General features: G+C 39.2%; 1 long non-coding RNA gene across 6 annotated transcripts in view; it reads left to right on the forward strand.

Moving 5' to 3' along the window:
* Positions 1–21,232, forward strand: part of LOC308180606 — a 34,041-nt gene that overhangs the window by 4,468 nt on the left and 8,341 nt on the right. For 4 of the 6 annotated variants that reach the window (XR_013941064.1, XR_013941065.1, XR_013941066.1 and 1 more), the window contains exons 2-3: positions 4,859–4,985; positions 5,068–5,176. This is a non-coding gene — a long non-coding RNA (uncharacterized lncRNA). Of the gene's footprint in view, positions 1–4,858; positions 4,986–5,067; positions 5,177–5,297; positions 6,714–18,370; positions 20,283–21,232 lie in introns of those variants that run through there. The other 2 variants (XR_013941068.1, XR_013941069.1) reach the window with 2 other exon arrangements.

Below are 21,232 nucleotides of genomic sequence, written 5' to 3' on the forward strand. Positions count from 1 at the left end.
TTAAATCTTGCCTCTTTTAGCTTAAAACCATTCCCCCTTGTTCTATCATCTGCCCAAACCAAAAAGCTGCTCTCCAATTTTTTAAAAAGCCCCCTTAAGTATTTATGGGAAAGCTGCAGTGAGGTCTCCCTGGAGCCTTCTCTTCAGGCTGAGCTCTCTCAGCTGCTCTCAGCCTTTCTTCATAGAAGTGTTCTATCTGTCTGATCATCTTTGTGGTCCTCCATATCCTTGTGCTGGGGCCCCGGACCTGGATGCAGCACTCCAAGTAGGGCCTCACAGGGGGAGAGCAGCAGGGGACAGTCACCTCCCTCCACCTGGTGGCCACTGCTCTGTTGATGCAGCCCAGGGTGCTGTTGGCCTTCTAATATGCAAGCGCACTGTTGGTTCATGTCAAGCATTTGTCCACTAGAACACCCAAGTCTTTCTCTGCAGGGCTGCTTTCTATGAGTTCTTCACCCAGTCTGTAATCATGTCTGAGGTTACCTCAACCAAGGTGAATACATAGTTACTTAGAGTTAGTCTGCTGTGGAGTTCCTATTTCCCTGTAGATGAGAAATCTGAGTAAGTCAGCTGGGTTCCTGACACAGACCAGAGTCTTCGTTGTGAGAGTTCAGCTTGTCACATTCTTGAAGCAGATGGCCATTAAAATGTTGATATTCTTCACGGACTTCTTGTTTTAATAGTTAGTGTTTGAAGTTGTCATTGCTGGCCAAAGAGCTTGGATTTTTATTTAGGTGGAAGTTGAGACTATGTCCCTCTGCCTTTTCTTGCTATGAAATTGTTTAACTTGCAGGCTGACCTGCTGTCAGCAGGGTTGTCTGTGCTGATGCTCCCTGATCTCAAGGCAACTGCTACCACCTGGGCTTGCTTTCCCATGTTCTCACTGACTGCACTGCAGAATAAAGCTTGTAAAAGTTTCTTTTGTGGCTTTGGAAACAAATTCAAAACACTTGAAACATAACTGCAACCATAGAGACTAAGCACTGAATTTTATCATAAGAATATATTTGTATGGATTTCTGAAAGTGGAAAAAGGGCTGTTGGAAGTCTGGGAAAATGAAAAAACATCAGTTGTGCTGCTTAAGCCCATAGAGCCAGTCAACAAAATCAGTACCTCTGGCTCCTCCTTGGGCCTTTCCTTCTATTCTGCTCCACCCAGCAAAGAGGGAACACACCAGTCTTCAAAGCACATCAACCCTGATATGGAGACATGCCCCTGCATTGTAGGTGACTCAGGCTCTGCCAGAAGTGCAAAGATAAGATGGCAAAACACTCCAAGCGATGTGCTAGGAGCAAAATGCAGGTAAAGTCAGAATTTGGGCTTTCCACTGGATGTAAATCATGTCAAAAATTCATATTTTATTCCCATCACCTCTGCATAGTGCTGGCAATCTTTCTCTTTCCTTTATGGCACTATAAGGACATTAACCATTAACAGCCACTGATCATGGGCTGTCTTAGCCAACAAATAAAGCTGCAGCCAGTATTTTTTCTACAGTAGTCAAATTGTTTCTTTAGATAAATTAAGACCTTTGGCAATACATTAATATTGACTGCATAAATCTTTGAATGTCTGAATGGAAATAAAGTAATTGAATTTGGAAGTCCTAAGATGTATAGATCTCAAGTTTCTCATCAGAAGGACGATGATTCATTTTAATCTTTGGCTTAAGTCTCAGTCAATAATCAACAAAGTGAATTGGACATTGAACATAGCTAGTTTTGCCTATTTTATTATGCACAGATGTCTGATTCCATTTCAAGCCCCATTATGAGCCAGGTGCTAAATTGCCTTTGGCTGCCTTCATAGGCCTAAGGAGTTGTGGCTATCCCAAACTAATTAAATGCTTACAATCAATTAAATGAAAATTGTGTAGCTGCATCATGCTAAAAGCTGCTGCTACTTCCACTAAAATTCTGTTTCTTTATTCTTCAGACAAGTTTTAAAGTGGATATTCCATAACACTCAGGCATTTAGGTAGTAAGCACAAACTGAGGGAGGGAGTATATAAGTATGCCATGACTCCTTGAGTTGGTATTATTCTTAGTGCAAGATACAGCGATTAAAATACATTGAACTAAGAACTTTAAGCATATTCAGCTGTTCAGGAAATGAAGTCAAAAAACTGAGAGATAGCCCAGAGATTTCTGTTCAGATACATGCATTCAGTGAAGAAATCTTGGCTCTCAACACAATGGCAAAATTTCCTTTTCCTGAATAGCTACCTGAGCTTCATGTGGTTACTTCAGCCTCTGAACCTTCCAATAAAACAAATTCCTCTGCCTGTTTGGTATCTTAGCTCTCGTGACAGGATAGCACCTGTACAAGCTGTGTTTTGTGGTTCAGGGCAGCTCGGTGCATCCTGTGCTTCTTCCTCTGATTGGTACAATGGCATTCCTTTGCAATTAGGAATACCATGTACTCCTCACAATTAGTGGTCACAGTATGACTTAGCCATCATCCAGATGTGAATCATGCTTTGCTGATGTTGCTCTGTGAGTATGGTGAGAAATGTCTTCAGTTGAATTGGCAATTTCCTTCCTCTCAAAACCAAAGCACTTGTGCAGCTAATGTGTGAAGAGGAGTTCAGACTTCCAAACAAGCATGAGAAAACAGCAATCAAAAAGTTAAATAATGAAAAACAAGTTTTCTGGCACTTGGTCTTCTAAAGCTGCTTGGAACTAAGCCTTTTGTGGGCTTTTTCCTATGTCCTGAAATTTCACATTGCCCTTGCTGTTCAGTGGGGGAAGTCAGCTGAGCTCAGGGAGATGCTGTCACTACTTCTAAGGGGTAGAATGATAGAGTGTGCAATTAAACTCCTGTAGGAAGCTTTACAAGGATTTGCATGGGAAAAGAGCTAGAAATGATAGCACAACTGCACCTGGAAAATAAACTGGTCCAGTCATGTGAAAGGCTAAGAGGATATTATGAGAGCAGATGCCTTGGATGCAGATCTTCCACCTGGAAGGTGGCCTACATTTAACAGTTTGTTTAGGGAGCTGCTTGCACCTGTGCTACTGCATGGCACTGAAAATCTGCTATGGCAGGGATGTAGAAAGGCAGCAGCTGGCTGGGACTTGATGCCCTGTGGCAAGAGGAAATGGAAGCTTCATGTTCAAATAGGACAAGGCAGGCACCAGTACCTATGTTTGCATACAGACGGTTAGGAGTAACTGGCATTTGGAGGGCAGGGAGTCCAGAGGTGGGATGTCTAGGATTTGGGAGCAAAATTAGCCTGGTATATGGATGGCATTAGTTAAATACAATTCTTAGATTATATTTTTCATTTATTTATATGTTTGTCTGACATACTGTTGGTCTATCTTGGATTCCTTCAATGTGGAAAACTGCATGCGATCACAGAAGCAGTAAAGACTTAACTTTTTCTAATATCTAGGCAGTGAAGCCTATAGTATGGGGGTCTGTGTGATGGACATCAAGATGATACCTTCATTTTTCTAAATTATAACGGCCAGGTGATAGCACAAAATGTTTACCCCAACATCTGTTTTGCAGTGTTGGCCAGTCCACAAATCAGTAGATTAAAGTGTTTCATATAATCTAGATTTTCCAATATCATGTAGATTTTCTAATAGCTGTTGGTGTGGGTTTTTTTTGGCTGAATGATTATCTAGCCATAGCTTACATGAGCATTTGCAATGTGTGCTGCTGTGTACAGCGGTGGCACCAGCAATTCTGAAAGTCTGAGAGAGGAGAGGCTGGTAGAGCACAGATCCTTGCTGATGGGGATTGGCTGTGCCAGTTGCTTCCACAGAAGGAAGGAAGAGTTAACACTTAGCCATTTGTTCACTTCTGCAAACAGAGATGCTTGGCAATGGAAGGACAACCAATTATTGTCTTCACTTCTGTGGAGAAGTGATATGAGGAGAGAGGTGAGAACTCACTGGAAGTCTGAGTGTTAGCACCAGTGTTAAAGCAATCTAGGTTTCCTCCAGATCACTTAGTGGGTGGATTGCTTTCTCTGGATGGGGTCTGAACTGTGCATACTAAGAGACTTTGCTGTTACTTCACATGACAGAGGCCTGCTTCTGTAATCTGTGTTAGCTTCACTGCTGCTATGAAGGTTTTGGCAACAATTATATCTAATGGACTGCCATGCTATACAGTACACATCTTTCTAGTATATTTTTTACTGATGTATTAGAGTATGTAGTCTGATTTCTTTACTGGACCTCACACCTAAGATATACTTCCATGCGTATCTACATAGTTATAAGCACTTAAGCCAGATTTATCTCTGGAGTATAATTCAATAGCTCTTTGAATTTATGCACAAATATTGCTCAGATGCTAACTGTTAGGGAAAAGATGCAAGGAAGTATGCAAACGCTCATTAAAATGTTTACCATTCTACATTATGCTTTATTTGCCTAAGTGCGAGAGGTTTAGCAGTATTTCCCTTAAATACACCTCGAAGAATTAAATAAGACCATACATCAACTGATGAGATCCAAACAAATCAAGAAGCACACAGATAATTGAATCATTTTTATTTTGACCAGTGCACATTTTGGGATTCTCTGAATAGCACTTCTGAGCACTGAATTTATTTAGAACTGATTTCATGTTTAGCTTTCTAGTCAAGAAGGATAGGTATGGGCTTGTTAGACACTTGGCTTTCCTACGTGACTCTTCCTTATTCCTAGACATTTTTCTGATGGTAGCAAGAAATCTTTCTCTAGGAAAAAAATAGTTTTGGTAATTTTGTTAGCAGAAAAGGTATTGAACAAAGCACAAGTGAGGTTTGTTTTCTTCATAGTCATTATCTATGGTGTTATTGATGCTGCCCTAGTAAATGAAACCACATACTATGCCCTTCTGTTTTGTTGCCTACAGCTGTGTTCCATATCTGTGCTACTATGAACAAATGAGGTGTGATGCTACTGACTAAAAGTGTCTGAGACAGCAGCTGTTACCTGTTCCTTAATGAAAGGAAGTTTGATCTTAACCACCTGTTACAAGAGTAAGCCCATCTCCAACATTTGTATTGTTAACATCAAATTCAGTACTTGAAACTGTTAATGTACTCATTTTGCACTTATGAGATGAGAAGAATGCATGTTTCCAACTCTGAGGACTACAGAGGCATAGGGCATCGGAGAGCAAGGCAAGACTGTACAAGATAATCTTCTACATCTGGTGGCATGCACTCAGGTAAGGTCAGTGGTACTCCAGGAAGGAGGTGGGGAAGGAGGAAAGCTTGGGTCTGAGCTATGCTTAAATGTTGGTCTTTTTTATGTACACACTCTGCCTTTATCTTATTAGTCTTGTTTAGCTCATAGTTATTGGTGCTACTGACCAGAAGACAATTCCTAGATGAGCCTTGATTTTATGTACAGGAGTATGAGGTATGTATAGGCAGATTTAGCTACATGATCTGTATTTGCAAACAGTTGGCACCAACTGCAGACTTTCTGGAGCTTCCAGTATGCAGGCTTGAAGAAAGGTTGGTGTAGGTGAGAGAAGATTGAGGGGAGCATAGAAGTGAACCTGGGGCAAAGATATGCTGTCTTTTGCTATAAATGGACTGTTCTGTCTTGAAATAGCTCTTCCTATTAGTATTATTCCTATTAGTGTTCATAATTAACACTATGTGGAGAGGGAGTAATAAGTCTAACATCTTGCTCTCTGTACTGTACTGGGAAGCTGAAAGAACTTCCTAAGTAGCTGTAGGTATGCAAGAAGACTGCAAGCAGGTTTCAGCAGTGAGAAATAAGGGCCTGTCATGTCTTCCACTGTTGATAATTATTGAAGTTTTCCTCTTTTCAGTGCTTAATCAGAATGTATTTCAGTACATCTCTAGTGTGGTTGAAGCTGCCAAAATGAAACTCATCCAAGCTACTACTTCACAGCGCTGTTCCAGCTATGTTGTAGTGCACAGAAAAGGCTATGCAGAAATATTGCCTGTTGCTAACATAAAAATGCTATTCATAGATCAAGGAAATGTAATATGGCAGCTTCTTCACTTTTAATAGTGTAGTGTGAGAGGTGCTTTGTTCTTTTCCCAATATGGCAAGAAGCTTTACAAAACTAAACCTTGCAACCAAATGGCACCACTATTTTATAATGTCACTGGTGGTTAGGTGACGATACTCTTGGAGCTATCCCAGCTTGACTTTTTTCCAGTGTTTTTGGGAACAGCCTACATGGGATTAGCAAGTTTAAAAATGCTGAATAAGCACCATGAAGCTGCAGTTACTTAATGCCTTCATGGCCCTTAGGATATGAATGGAAGTGTGTTGAAAGGAGGTTTCTAAAAGCTGTTGAATCGTGCTCTAATAAGAGGCTTCTTTGCTGATGTGTTTGGCTCCAGTATCACCATTGTTTTCTTTTTCCATGTGGTGATGTCATCTAGGTATATTGCTGCTGCACTCTCCACTCCCCCACCCTCCCCCGACTTTGTTCTGCCATGAAAGTAATGTTCTAGATATGGGCCACTGATCTTTAAACAGCAGAAAGGATATGCGAATGTTACATGTGAATGTCTGAAGCAGTAATTTAGCCAGTGTTCTTCAGAATGTCAACTGTGAAGAGTCAATGACCACCTGGTGGAGGACAGTGGTAATGTGCCAGTTATAGTATAACACGTTGTTTTCTTGGCTCTGTCCCAGAAAGGCTTGGTAGCCTAGGAGAAGGCTGACCAAAGGAAGCCAGTTGATGTAATATTGCTGGATTTCATTAAAGCTTTTGATACGGTCTCTCACAATATCCCTCTGGACAAAATGACCAGAATACAGTTAGATAAAAGCACAATAAGATGAGTGAACAATTGGCTGATGGGTTGGGCCCAGAGGGTTCTTGTAAATGAGGTTACATCAAGCTGGTGACCTGTCATTACTGAGGTTCCTCAGGGCTCCATTTTAGGACCAGTCCTCTTCAATGATTTCATAAATGATTTGGATTAAGGACTGGAAGTTTTTTTGAACAAGTTCACAGATGATACCAAATTGATTGGAGCTGTTGAGTCTGTCGAGGGTGGTGAGGTCTTGCAGAGAGATCTGGACAAATTAGAGAGCTGGGCAATCACCAACAATATGAAGTTTAACAAGAGCAACTGATGGATTCTGCACCTGGGAAGGGGCAACTCTGGTTATATGTACAGACTGGGGGGACGAGATGCTGGAGGGCAGCCCTGCAGAAAGGGATCTGGGGGTTTTGATAAACAGCAAGCTGAACATGAGCCAGCAGTGTGCCCTGGCAGCCAGGAGGGCCAACTGTATCCTGGGGTACATCAAGAACAGCATTGCTAGTTGGTCAAGGGAAGTGATTGTCTCACTCTACTCTGCGGTGGTGTGGCCTTACCTTGAGTACTGTGTACAGCTTTGGGCGCCACAGTATAAGAAAGACATAAAGGTGTTAGAAAGTGCCCAAAGGAGGGCAACAAATATGTTAAAGGGTCTAGAGGGGAAGACACATGAGGTGCGACTGAAGTCACTTGGATTGGTTAGCTTGCGGAACAGGAGACTGAGGGGAGACCTCATCACGGTCAACAGCTTCCTCACGATGGGGAGCAGAGAGGTGGACACTCAGCTATTCTATGAATGCTTGCTAATTTGCTCAATTTTCTCCTCATGCTGGAGGGTCAGAAAAATGTGTGTGGCATCCAAGGAAGCTGTGTTTGTGTCTTATCTATACTGAGATCAGTTGCTTTACAGTGACAACACAATAAAAAGTCTTTTGTCAAATTCAAGTTTATCCTGTATCTGGTAATATATGTAACATAATCTGGTTTAAAAAAAAAAAGAAATTAAACAGGGTGGCTTCAGGTGGTACATCTGTGGTATTGTTAGATCTGGGATTTGAGACCTTGTGTGGCTTGCATGATGCATATGCAGTAATATCATGATTGCTCTGGAAGATTGTGTGCAAGCAAGAAGAGCTGTTTTCACAGCAGGGTTATACTGGTGCAGAAAAACGGGCACAGCAGGACTGCTAATAGCAGGCTCCAGTCTGCTGGTCCAGTGAATACCTCACAGCAGCACTTCTGCAACTGAGAAGTGAAGAAATAGGTGTGCCAACACTTGGAAACATCCAGATCTTGAGTGAACAAAGCTTTCTGGTCTTGGTTGCTGTCATTTATTTTTTTATGTGCTGGACTGTAAACCTCACACCACCCAAGAAGTATGCATGTCATCAGAAAGCTGTAAGGAGTCTGGGCATAGGCTTGACCATTCATTAGCAATATTACTGGTGCACTATTGTCAAAGGAGAAATAATTTTTCTCCCAGGAGAAGCTATTTCATGTTAAGGATTTTCATTTTTTTTGAGATTGCAGGAAATCAGTCTTAGAGAACTGTGCAAAAAACACTCAACCCATAGCTTGAAAAGCTGGTCCAAGCAATGTTTTAAAATACTCATTATGGTGCTCAAATGGATTTATGTAAAAGGTACATACCCGAAAGAAATGCAGTCTCTGGGAATCTCACTAGCAGCAGTTGAACCAGATGACAGTGACTGTTGTAAATTAAACAGCTGATCTTATGTTTCAATATCTTTATATCTTCAATGGTACCAGTTCTAATTCTATAAATTGAGAACTGAGGGTAAATAATGGGCTGTTATGGGTGGGTCCTGAGTTCTGGTCAGGTGTCATTACAAGAAACAGAACTTTGCCTTTAAGGTCACCTACTCCAAAAACTGTGTTCAAACTAAGTACTTTCAACTTGGTTCAGTTATCTTGGTTGGCACAGTGGGATAAAGCATGGTCTTAAATATATCGATTTCCTCACTGTCTGGCCACAGTTTTGCTATTCAGTAGTCTCCTGTGCCAATGTTATTTCAGTGCAGGTAATATCTCACACTTTGTCTTCTGATGGTTTCAAGACTTATTTTAAAAAAAAAGCAAACTTCTGTTTTGAGACCCAGACATTGTTGGTCTTTTAGAGCATAGTTATAGATGCAACAACAACAACAAAAAAGCTGGCTTCATGAACTGGAGAAGTTAACTAGAGATAATCCAGCTGTTGATTTTAAATGTTAGTCCTGCGTGGTTTAGAGACTGTGCACTTCCAGAGTACTCTTCCTCAGGATAAAATGAGATTTTCTTTTACTTGTTTGCTTTCCTTGTTTTCTTGATGCTCTTCCTCTTCAAGTCTTCCTAGAATGAGATTCAGCAGCCACAGCTTACAAATTTAATTGATCATTAAAATGTCCCTGAGGATATGTCAGTTGTGGAATAGACAGCCATTAAGTATACAGTGAGTCATTAATCTTGGTCAGCAGTGCTGCCTGAAAAGGTGGAAATGGGGGAGGATGGAATGCCTGATTTGATTGTGGCTTCTGCTTCTGAAAGCTGAAGTTCCCTTTTCATGGAAGGAAAGAATACAGGAGGACAAGAGTCTGTGTGTGTATGTGAGCATACATGCTTGCTTTTTCTGCTGGAGGCATTTGGATTTCAGATTATAATCTGTAACTTCAAAAAATTCCCTGGTAGGAATAATATAATAAGTTGAGAAATCAGTCCTGCTCATGGATTCTTAGGCATGTAACTCTCAGTAACAGAAACAAGAATCCAGTGTCCAAAATTACATCTGCTCTGGAGATGTGTCCCCTTTCTGTCAATTCACAGCACTTAATGAAATATCACACATGAAGGTTCATGTACAGCATGCATCTTTTTTCTGTTACATTTTTAGGACAATTTAAGACCAAGAGGATGTGGGTTGAATACTCTGGAAAATGCTTGCATGTACGTTTCCTTAAAATTCTATAAATTGAGGATAATTGAACACTAGGGTGTGTAATTTCATAAACAAATTCATTTCCCTTATGTAGAAGCTAAGCAGAAGTAGCAGTAATTACACTTTGAATCCAAGACTTCTTTCAAAAACCTCATTTTAAACATCTAATTTTTTTACCTGTAAGTAGGTCAATAAATATGTCAATCACATGTTCCTGGTTTAGCTGGTTAAATAATTGTTCTTTAAATTTGAAGGCAGGTGGTCATGCAATGATCCTATAATGAAAACATGCTGTAGCTCTAAATTATCTACTTTTTAATTCTGGAATGTGCCCTAAAGCCTTTGTTCAGTTTCAGTTCTCAGCTGAAACTGTTGCTGAATCTAGATGCCTGCACAGGACTTGGTAAAGATAGCATGGGATATGCTGGTGACAAGCACAGAAGTGGGCTTGGTGATTCTTTGCAATTCTTCTGAAAACAGTCTCTTTGGAAGCACTAACAAGACTAGCAATGTCTGTGGTGAGCGTGGGATGCAGAAGCTGTGTTTGTTGCCAGTGTGGCTCTTGACAAGCAACAGTGTCAAGACTCTTATGCTCTGTCCCTAAGCTATTCTCTGCCTCACTGTATGACTTGGTAAAACTCATGAGTGGGAAGATGATTTCCAGCTCTCTAGTGATGATCAAGGATTTTCGAGAAGGCAGGGAGAAGTGGCCTCTAGCTATGTATATAGGTAGATCTGCCTTCTCTTTCAGTAGTCACCATTGAGTCCTAAATTCAGAAATTTCAGTAACAATTATGTTTTCATTTGGATTAAAACTAGTTGCTAGCAGGAACTCTTCTCCTCTCATGTAGGCAAGTATTCTGAAACGGTTTGCAATGTTCGTAAAGCTTTTGGGATAAAAAGGACTTTCTCAACCTAACTTTTCTTAGTAATGACAAATATTGCTAATGCATGAGGAATGAGGATAGAGATAATGCAGTGATAATTTAATAAATAAACATTCTTGCAGTCAGTGTGATGATTTTTCATATTTGTTTCATGATGTCGAAAATGCTAGAAAGCTGCTGAAATTCTCACTGCTTCATTTCTATGATGCAATTTACATTAGCTGAAGAACCAACACAGTTTTACTGAAACAAGATTTCCTGAGCTGACATATTTTTGCCAGTATTGCTGTCTTTAAATTTCATGAATGGTTAATGTTTTTTCTTTAGGAAAAGAAATGAAACAAAATGTGTGTATGTCAGGTAAACAGTGTGAAGGAACTGCATAGGTTGAGTGGTGAATGAGCTGATGCAGACTTTTCTCTTTACCTGTTCCTTCCTGATGTATTGCTGGAATGTAACTGTCATGAACATATTTGGAGTCACTTCCTGAACAGTCTTTTGGATAATGGGAAGTTGGAAAATTATTTGGGTCAACCAGTTGCTTTAAGTAGATATTACTTCTACATGACATTCAATCTTTAGGTCATTTCCCTAATGACCAAAAAACCCCACATTTTTCTAAGTATGAAGTATAACTCACATCAAGGCTAGTAAATGGGAGTACATCTGAAGTTCAGACTCAGTTTCAGAGAGCCCAGTTTTCACTGGGGTATTTAAGCAAGGAATGCTTTTTTTTTCAGAAGTCCTCAGTACCCTCCTACTGTGTTAATTGACTTGAAAATTTGATGGCTTGACTTTGTGCTCAGCTGGGCATTGAGTGGTTCTGAAATCCCAGATTTCTTTTTATTCTTTGAAGCCCTGAGGAACAAAATCACAAAAAGCCCTAAGAAGATTAATAGCTTCCTCCATGGTTTAACAGATCTTGAACCATTGTATGCATCTGTAGCAAAGGCAGCTACCATCAGTTCTGACACTGTCACAGGCTCAGTAAATGACACAGCATCTGACTCTGGCAGACATGTTGTCAAGAAAGAGCAAAGGTAATCATTTTCAACTTGCATGTCTGTGTAAGCTGGAGAAACTGGTATTTACATTCTTATTTAGACCATATTGCATCAATGCCTTGCAGGGTGTTTAATGAGATGAATACTCTGTGGTGGGAGGAGGCAGGGAGTAGATACTAAGATGGCTCCAGCCTTCCAATGGCTTTCTTTTTCAACCATTAGCAAATGATTTGAGGTTGCTGTCAGCATAAGCAGGAAGCATATGATTTTCTTGTTAATATTTGCAGTAGACTAAAACACTTATAAATCTATCTGTGGTTGCATTTCCTTGCCTTCTCTCCCTTGGTTCTAGTTTCCTCCTCCTACTCTTGCCCAAGACAGGCAGGGAAGAATCTGTGGGACAGAGTCATGCATACAGAGGCCAGTAATTCAGAGTATTGCATGGAAATAGATGTCTCGGCTCAGCCCAGTGAGGTCCTAGGACTTTCATTGATCTTGCTGGTCTTTGATTTGGGCTTCAAATTTCAAGAACTAAAAGTTGCTTCTATCTGCTGTCTCCCTGCTGACTACTTGGCTGATCCTTAGACTTGACCCTCACTTCTATGAACTAATTTTTCTTTTTCTTTTTCTTTTTTTTCTTTTGAGAGACTACTTGGCTTTGTGGAGAATTTGTTAGATTGCTTTTGTCATAGAGGCAGTTCAGTACTGCTATTGAAATATACCCAAGGCGTTAGTATATCTTTCCATAGATAACCATCTATGTTTTTTGTCCTTGCATCCATTAAGACATGCCTTTTTCTTTTTCTGGCATTTAAATCTAAACAACACTGCAAATCAGTAGATGAACCTGAGAAAGGACTGGTTTCTGCAATGGCATCTTATCCAGAAATATCTTCTGCCTTTGAATGATCTGTTTGTGCATATTCCAAGCAAAAAATGCTTCCTCCAACCATACCATGAATTAGAAGCATGAGGCAGAGCAATAAATCCTACACTCTGAGAAGCCAGTAGTGGGGGTATACCCATACCCATTTTACTTCATAAATTGAGATTCCTAACTATAGGAGAAAATAAGGCTTATACCTACTAATTTGAACATTGTCCTTTTTATTATTGGAAGGAGGCTCTACAATGTAGGTATTATCATTATATAATGCATACTGTGTGCTATTATGAGATTTATATGGCCACTGTGGGGTAATAATTCATACATTCCTGGGACTTCAAGTTGAACTCTAAGATGTAAGTTTTCTTCTGCAAATTAGAGAATTCGATGCCATATTCAGTTCTTGTGCTTAATGGATTGGTGTAAGAGGCAGATTATTGTGGTGTTCAGGCAGAGGACAGTCTTGTAAAGGCTGTACTACAGATCGGTACATGATCTTGAGCAAGACAATCTTGTCCTGTAAGGACGTTTTTCAATTCTTATGCATGCTGAACACAGGATAAGAGTTAGGATGGCTTCCTTCACCTGTGTTGTCATTGTCCAGGGCATGGACTAGCACTAATGGCAAAATTTGGACAGTGTGACCTCACCTAATTTAAGGTGTCCATGTTCTGACTGACTTCTAACAACCTTGAGAGGGTGCTCTTGCTGAGAGAGGGGAAAAAAAAAAAGCACCTTGCAAGTTATGACTTCTGAGCAGTGTAGGGGTATAAAACCATTTAATGCAGGTGTTTGCATTTTAGGAAAACAGAAGAAAAGAGATGACTATATCAGGAATGATTTCTTTCCCTTGCATGTTGCGTTTTCAAACTGAACTCTGAACTTCCTTAGGTATCTAAGCCAGAGCATATCACTGTATTCAATGCTTCCTACAAACCAAGCACCTAATTGTAGGCTATGTAATCAACAGTAATATATTTAATTGGCTTTGCACTAAGCAACAGGTGCTTTACTATGAAAGAGATAGAAAGGTTTTGATCTTGACTTTAAGTTAGACATCTGTACCCCACTCAGATGGTGATAAATAGCAAGTTCAAAGCTGACAGCTGGATAAAGTGCTGGAGTGAAAGCTCTTGTTAAGAAATGAATGGTTATGAAGTAAGAATTGCTATTAATATTCTTCCACTGATATAATTAACCAGAGTGTAGTGCTAAGATCTGACCCAGAAAGGTTCTTTACCAAAAGGGTTTCCAATGTAACAGTGCTTTTTGTGAGTAACAGACTATGCTTTCCAAATGAACCCCTTGCTGCTTCACATGGCTTATTTCCTGGAAGCATACTCAGTGGGCATGAGGCAGCTCATGACAGGTAGGGAAATATATATTAATCAGATGAAAAGCATTTTTTTTGTCTTCAGTTTCTCCTACTCTTTCACCTGCAGATCTTTTTTTTCTTTTAAGTAGCATCAGCTCTAACAATATTGTGACTTCAGCCAGCAAAGATAGACATTGATATTAGGTAGTCTGTTTCCAGCAAATTGGCACTTTTTTCCAAGGTATAAGGTTAGGGGAGAGATTTTATAAGTACCTTATGCATCTTGTATTGGCTGAGCAATCAAAATTGGGCTGTCTTGTTTTCTCAATGCTAGCTAAAGATTAGTTTTTTTTGCATGTTGCCTTAAAAGCAGCAGGTATACTTAGACAACGTCAACCCAAAGTAGTCTGCTTGATATCATGTCACAGCATTGAGATAATGTATATTGGACTATTATCAGGTAAATCTTGAACTTGCTTCTAGTAAACATGACTGACAGTTAATCTTTACCTTAATTAATAACAAAGGGCTTTGTTTGCAGAAGTAATTCTAATTGTCCTTTTGCAATTTCCTATCCCACAGACAATCAGTACCATTGATTGTAATGCTGAATTCAATTACTTCTGAAAATTCATTAACATGTTAATTCTTAACTGCTATATAGCATTCAGCTTTTTCATCAAAGCATGGGCTTGAGTTTTAGTAGTTGCTAGTGGCTGGGGAAGCTGAAAGACAAATTATAGGAGAACTACTTGTCCCTCCTTACTGCCTTTCTGAAAAATGTTTGTGGATTCATATCAAAGGTTGGAAGAGAAAATCAAAACAAAGAGGTTTATTTTATTGGGCTATTGGCATTTAAAATCACTGACCCAGGGAAAGGTGAAAAATGTACCCACATGTTGTGCACAGATACGTGCTCAATGGTAGGGGTGTAAAACCAGAACAGTCTGGGAAGTGAAGACAAAAAATTCTTTGATTCTTTTACCTTTGCTCAAGCTGAATCCAGAATTACTTGATAGTAGACCACAATGAAGCCAGTGACATGCCTGAGAAAGTGAAGTGCACTTCATTGCAGGGCAACTTAGAAGATCCTTGACCATGATTGTTGGCATGTGGAGCAATTTATTAATTATTCTCACTTGCCATTTAGTTTTCCTTGTCATGCTTGATGTTTTCCTTGGATGCATGGATGTCTGTATGTAGAGTGTCTTGTGTAGTTTTCTGGAGAAAGTGCGAAAAGTTCCTCTTACCATGTTTAATGTCATTCTTCCTCATTTCTCTATGGTGGACTCTGACACCAGAAGGAAGATGTTAGCATTTTCTTTGTTTGATATAGTTTGTTTTTGAAGATTCAAAGACGAGGAAGCCTTTGAGTATTATCTCTGCAAACAGCAGGTAGATGATGGGGCAGCACAGAATTAAGGAGTATTACCCAGATCTTGTGAGGATCTTTTGGGGTTAATTTTGAAGGTAGATTTTTGTCACTTCAGGAAATACTGAAGAGGTTCATAATAACGCTTTATGCTTGTATAAACAATGGCTCCCAACAAAACATGGATAAGCTCAAGCAGAGATGGGGAATCAGCAGTTAATTTTAGGAGTGCTTTGACTTTTATAAATTTTTGTTGACATAAAAGAACAGTGAGAATCAACACAGTTAAAGCAGAAAGTAGCTTCTACTACTTCTGTGAATTTAATGGCAGCATTTTTTTCTTTAGACATGTACTTCAGTTTTGCTATGTTGTGATTTCTTTATATTTTTTTTGGTGGAAGAGAGGGGTGTTTAGTTTCCTACCCACCAATATAAGATTTTTTTCTGGAGGAATCTTCTAGACTTACCTACCACCTGATCTGACTATGGCTTGCAGGTCATCTACTCTGTAATAGATCATTTGTACAATTTCAGACATACCTCCAGAAGACAATGCAAAAAAGCAGCAATGTCTTTGTAAGACAATAACTAGAGCTTTCTTTAAAACAGCTTTTCCATTTTGCTTTAGTGGAACGAGCTCTGTACTCAAAATCTGTCTGGGAAGGGTGTTAACTAATTGTTAAAACACCATCCTGCTTTTCAGCCATTTACAGTTCCTTGGTAAATCTTGACTGCAGGAATTCAGCACTGTGACTTCTGGCTAGAGAGAATGAACACTATAGATAGTAAAATAGAGCCTGGCTGAGTTTCTGCTGAGTCAAGGGAATATGCAGTATACAGCTAGAAATTAGGAATCAAGCAACTTTCTATCTGCATCTTATATGCACCTCTTCATCTGTGTCTGAAACATCTTGTTATCTAGCAAGGGATCTGCAAATCAGTTATGCATCTTTGTGTCATGCTCACAAGCTACATCGGCTAACCTGCTTGTATATTACTAAAGTTTTTCCAAGATCTTGTAATGAATTGTTTGTGCAAAACAAAAAATAAACTCTATCTTATTTTTTTCTGGAGACTTTAAAAATTAAGTGTACAAATTCTTTTAAACATACAAGAGGTTTCTTACTCATTTTGTTCAGGAGAAGGAGTGAATACACTAAACTTCTAATATGAGAGAAATTCTTGGAGTTGAATTAACCAGAAGCAAATTTAAGTGCTTTTTTGCTTGATCTTTGCATTTATATATAATTGGAAAACTTTTTTAAAAAAAAAAAAGGCAAAACTTCCCTGGGTACTTAGAGCTATGGAGGCTCATACAAATCTTTCATATAGTTATGTTTTAAGCCTTGTGATTTTGTTATGCCAGCCCTCAAATCAGGTTATTGTAAGAGAACTGTAAATTTTACTTAAAACAGCATTGTCATAGCAAATGTCTAACCTCTAACCATGTTACTATAGTGAGTTTCTGTTGAGTTGGTTTCTAGTGATTGACTGCAGAAAATCCTGAAAATGACTTCAGAGTAGTTAGAAGGCATCAAAGCCAGAAGACAAGTTAAAATAGGCCTCAAATTTTACTTGCCAAAATCCCTCTTCTGTGACAGTTCACTATTTTACTATGTTCCTGATGAATGAGAAACTAAGTAAAATGTAATTGGCAAGCTTAACTTGCACTAAATTTTGTTGGCTCCTCTCTGTACATGCTGCTGTTCTCAGCCCTTCTAAAGTATGTCTGAGGATGAGCCACCTCCTCTGCAGCCCAAGCACCCAGCTTGTTGTGAGTGCAGTTAATGCTGGGTGTCATCCAGAAACTGCTGGGGTCTGCTCCTGGGTGAGCTTGAGTTAGCCTTGAGCATCATGTGAGCCTTGGGTGCTGTGGCAATCTGGAGGTAGTGCATTGCCTTCAGGCACCTGCTGCTTGGCAGATGTGTGCCTCACCTGTTTTTGATCTCTTCATCCTGTGAGTTAGAAAATGGCCCTGTTGTGCCATCATGTGCTCAGGTGTTTCATGACTCAGTTCCTATAAAAGAGCAGGGAACAGTCACTAGTGACTGAAGTACAAGCTAAACCTATTAAAATCAACAATGTTTTTAAGCTCAGAAGGAGCTTTACCATCCTCATCAGTGTTAGAATGGAGGTATTGTGTGTGCATGTGTCTCTGCTCTTTGCATCTTGCTTTATGCTGGGATGTCACAAAACTATCTGGAAATGGCTGTTTTCTATTCATGGATGTCTGATTTTAATCATGCTATGCTAGGAAAGATAAAAGTTCAGGAAAAATGGGATGCTAATTTATTTATGGGTGTGGGCGAAAGAATTTGCTGTTTTTTTCAAATGAGAGAAATATCTGTATTTTCTGTTGCCCCTCAAGTCAAGTAGTGGTGTTCTCTGTAGGTTCATGACCGGTGTGCCCCACCAATAAACACACAGTTGGAATCAACACAAAGGCCTTTTAATTAAATAATTATATGAACTTGGGACTATAGTGAGACACCTACTCTTGCATACTCTTTCCAGCCTAAATAGAAAACATAACTTCAGTAAGGCCATGTGTTGTCCTTGTTCTTTCTGTTGTGCCTTTCTAAAGCTTGTAAATAGTTGGTTAGGAAGATAAGGTAAAAACATTAAAGATTGCATCAGCTCCTTTTAGGATGCCAGCAGGTAAATAAAAATGTTTCTGTATACCAGTACTCAGACCAGGAGTGAAATTACAAGCAATAAACATTTGCAGCCTGCAAGTTAGGTACCATTATGCATTCTGTGCTTAACAAGGCTCTATGTCCTTCCTGTCTTGCTAAATCCATCTATTGTGGATTTGACTGGGAAGCAGTACAAATTTAAATAATAAAAAAGCACAGATTGTTGCCCTGAATTTTTAACATGCATTTGACAGCATCGTTAAAGTAAGAAAATATAAAGCTAGAAGAGAACTAATAAGCTTGGCTAGGACAGTAGGAAATACATAAATGCTTTTGAACAAGTCTTTTTAAAATTTTGGTTCCCTTCTGACCTGAAGAGCGTCTGTATAAACACCACAAATGAAGGCTTGGAAGGCATCTTGAAAAATTTAAAAACTTGATTGGCTGACTGCAACCAGTATGAAGCAAAATTCTCTTGATCAAGAATTGTCTCAATTTAAGCCTTTTAGAAATAAAACGTTATATTAGAGATCTTTGTTACTTATTTTCTCATGCCTTTTGGAAACAGAAAGGTGGGTGACAGAAGCTCTCTGGAAAATAAAATGCAAGGACTCTTGACACAGAAGACCAAAGGGCTTTTGCTCTGCCCTACATGAAATATATCACATCTGATTGTACCTCCTTGAAAGCATCCTTCTGGGAGAAGCTGCAGCTTCATCTATATATTTTTAACACTGCTTCAGACAGACCTCATCATAATGAGATTGGACTCCTCCAGCAATGTCAACTTCTGAATGGGATTGAAAAGCTTTGAGAAAGTGGAACATAATTTATTTACTATGTAATGGGAGAAACATAACTTTTTATGTTGAGTGGCTGCTGTACAGCTCTTGTACTAGATGTCTTAAAATATTACATTAGATGGAGAACTGTTGGATGGCAGGACTTGTAGGAAAACAGTGATCTGCGGAGTCGTTGGTGCTTAGCTGTATGGTGGCTGGCAACGGTGCTGGATGTTGATCCCCAGCCCACAGGGCTCAGCTGTGGTTGTGCAGGGAGCTGAAGGAAGTGCGCACCAGTCTGCTGCCAGTGCATGGCCTGGTGCTGGCTCTAAAGCCAATCCACTATGATGGGCTCGAACTTTTACCCACTTGTCTTGTTTTCTCTTGGTAACTTGTTAACCTGCTTGTCCAAAGCTGCCACTGTCAGCACAGAACCTGGATGAAAACCCAGGAGCATCTCTGCGTGTGAGCTGCACCACAAACTGGCTTTACAGTGTGCTGTGGTGCTGGGAACCAAACCCCAAAACAGCCTCAGATGAGTGTGCTTGACATTGAATTACGTCCATGTTAATAGAGCTTTAAAATGCTTTCTGTTGTAAAGACAAATGACTAGAGGTTGGTAGCACCACTTAAAATATTATAGAGAGTTATGGTTTGTTCAGGAGTGATGGTATGGACCACAAAACATGGAAATGAGTTGAGAAAACCATTTTATAAACTTGAACCAGAAATCTAATGTTCAAAATCAAAAATGGTTGTAATTCACCTCAGTGTAATTTGGGAAAGGTTTTATTGTAAGTTTTGTGTATGTACAATCTTCTCCTTGAATTCCAGTGACTTCAAGCTTTCATTCACTTCTACTCTCCAGAAGGATACTGTGAGAGACGGTATCAAAAGCTTTAATGAAATCCAGAAAGATTACATCAACTGACTTTCTTTGGTCAACTGACTTGGTGATCTTGTCATAGAAGGAAATAAAGTAAACTTATTAAATGATCTAAAATCTTCTACTTTATGGTACAGAGTGTGAAAATACAGAAGATCTTTGCCAGACTGTAACATTTGAAGTTGTTGATGTCATATATTGGAAAATATTCAGTGGCCCATACTTTAGCTTTAAAATAGTGCATAGAAGGCATAATATTTTTGTTTTTAGTCCTGGTAATGAGATTTAATTATTGCTTTCAGGACATGATTTTTGTTGCTGCAGAAGGGCACTGTGTTATTATGCAATGTAATTGGTTTTAATTTCATGGTGATTCTCATGTGAATTTCAGGCACTTAATTATAGCCTGAAGGTTTTCAAAGTCATTGACCTACAAATCCTTGATTAACACAAATATCATGAATGCGTAAAGAATTTTCTGTAGAGGAATTGCCTTTACCAGATGCTTTGGAAAACTTACCTGCTTTTGCAAAGAAGAAGCTAAGATGAAGTTTGGCTTCTGTCTACATCTGAGTCCTACCTGGAGACAGCAGGTGGTTGTCTTGGTCTAAGATCTGTCAGCTTTCCAGACAACCCAGTTAGAGATAGAGAAGCAATTTAAGGATGAATATTTCAGTCGAAGAACAGCATCAAGAAGAGAGCATACCTCATTTCTACAGTCCTGGAAAGTCTTATTCATTGCCATTGCTCCTTTCCCCTCAGTGCTCACAGCGAGACAACTGAAAGTCCATACCTATGTTCAGAGGGTTTGAGAGGTAACCCTGGAATCAATAGTTGAATTCAAGTATTCCAGCAAGAGAGTAAATCTGAGCCTCTTGGTAATCTGGCTTTCTAGATGATTAAAATTCTAGAGTAATTTCTGGTGGGACTTTTTTCCTTTGGGAATTATTTCATTAACACTGAAAATGAGTATTGTTATTAAGGAAAGTGCCAGGGTCAAAAGATATTGTCAAAATGTACATTTTAAAGTGTCATATTTCATATCGAAGTTTGCTTAGAGTTTGTACTGAAATGAAATTATGTAAAATGTCACTTTAAAAAAGGTAATTTCAGTGTAACGTACTTTTTTACCATTCTGATTTTGAATTAACTATCATTTGAAAATGCACAACATTCATAGAAATGGTAATTCTGATCTCTGTGCAGCTTTATTTTTACAGCTTAGATTCTATTTCCAATTTTTGTTTTACTTACTGAATCTTGCTGTACCATTCTGTGGACTATTCAGATATTCTTTTGTCAGATGTAATTCCTCTTATGTAGGTAGGGTTTGTGAATTAAATCTTTTTCTTCATTTTCCTTAACTGTAAGGGCAGCCTCTACATAATGGTGCTCATTTGGGCATTCTCAGCACAGAATAAATGCATGTTGTGAGTATGCTTAAACATCAGGCTCAGCTAGAGAAAAAGGAAAGTGGGAATGACGACAAACGTTCTGTGAGAAGTTACTTAGTTATCATACAGAGCAGATTGTCAAATGTGATTTGTGTTGGACTGAAAGTTTTTTCAAAGCTTTTCAAATGTTTAGGTTTAGGTAGAAGGTATTTTTAATCAAACCAAAGGTAAGATAAATAGTAGGAATGGTACTTGGGAAATGGCAAAGTGAAAGATACCAACCAGGTAATTTCAATTCAGAGCAATGTGCCAGTGAGTTCATGTGATCCCTGTAATTAGCCCTTTGTCTCTTGCATGCTGAACATTTC

The sequence above is a fragment of the Anser brachyrhynchus genome (genome assembly GCF_964034855.1).
Source record: "Anser brachyrhynchus genome assembly, chromosome: 20".
Classification (NCBI taxonomy): domain Eukaryota; kingdom Metazoa; phylum Chordata; class Aves; order Anseriformes; family Anatidae; genus Anser; species Anser brachyrhynchus.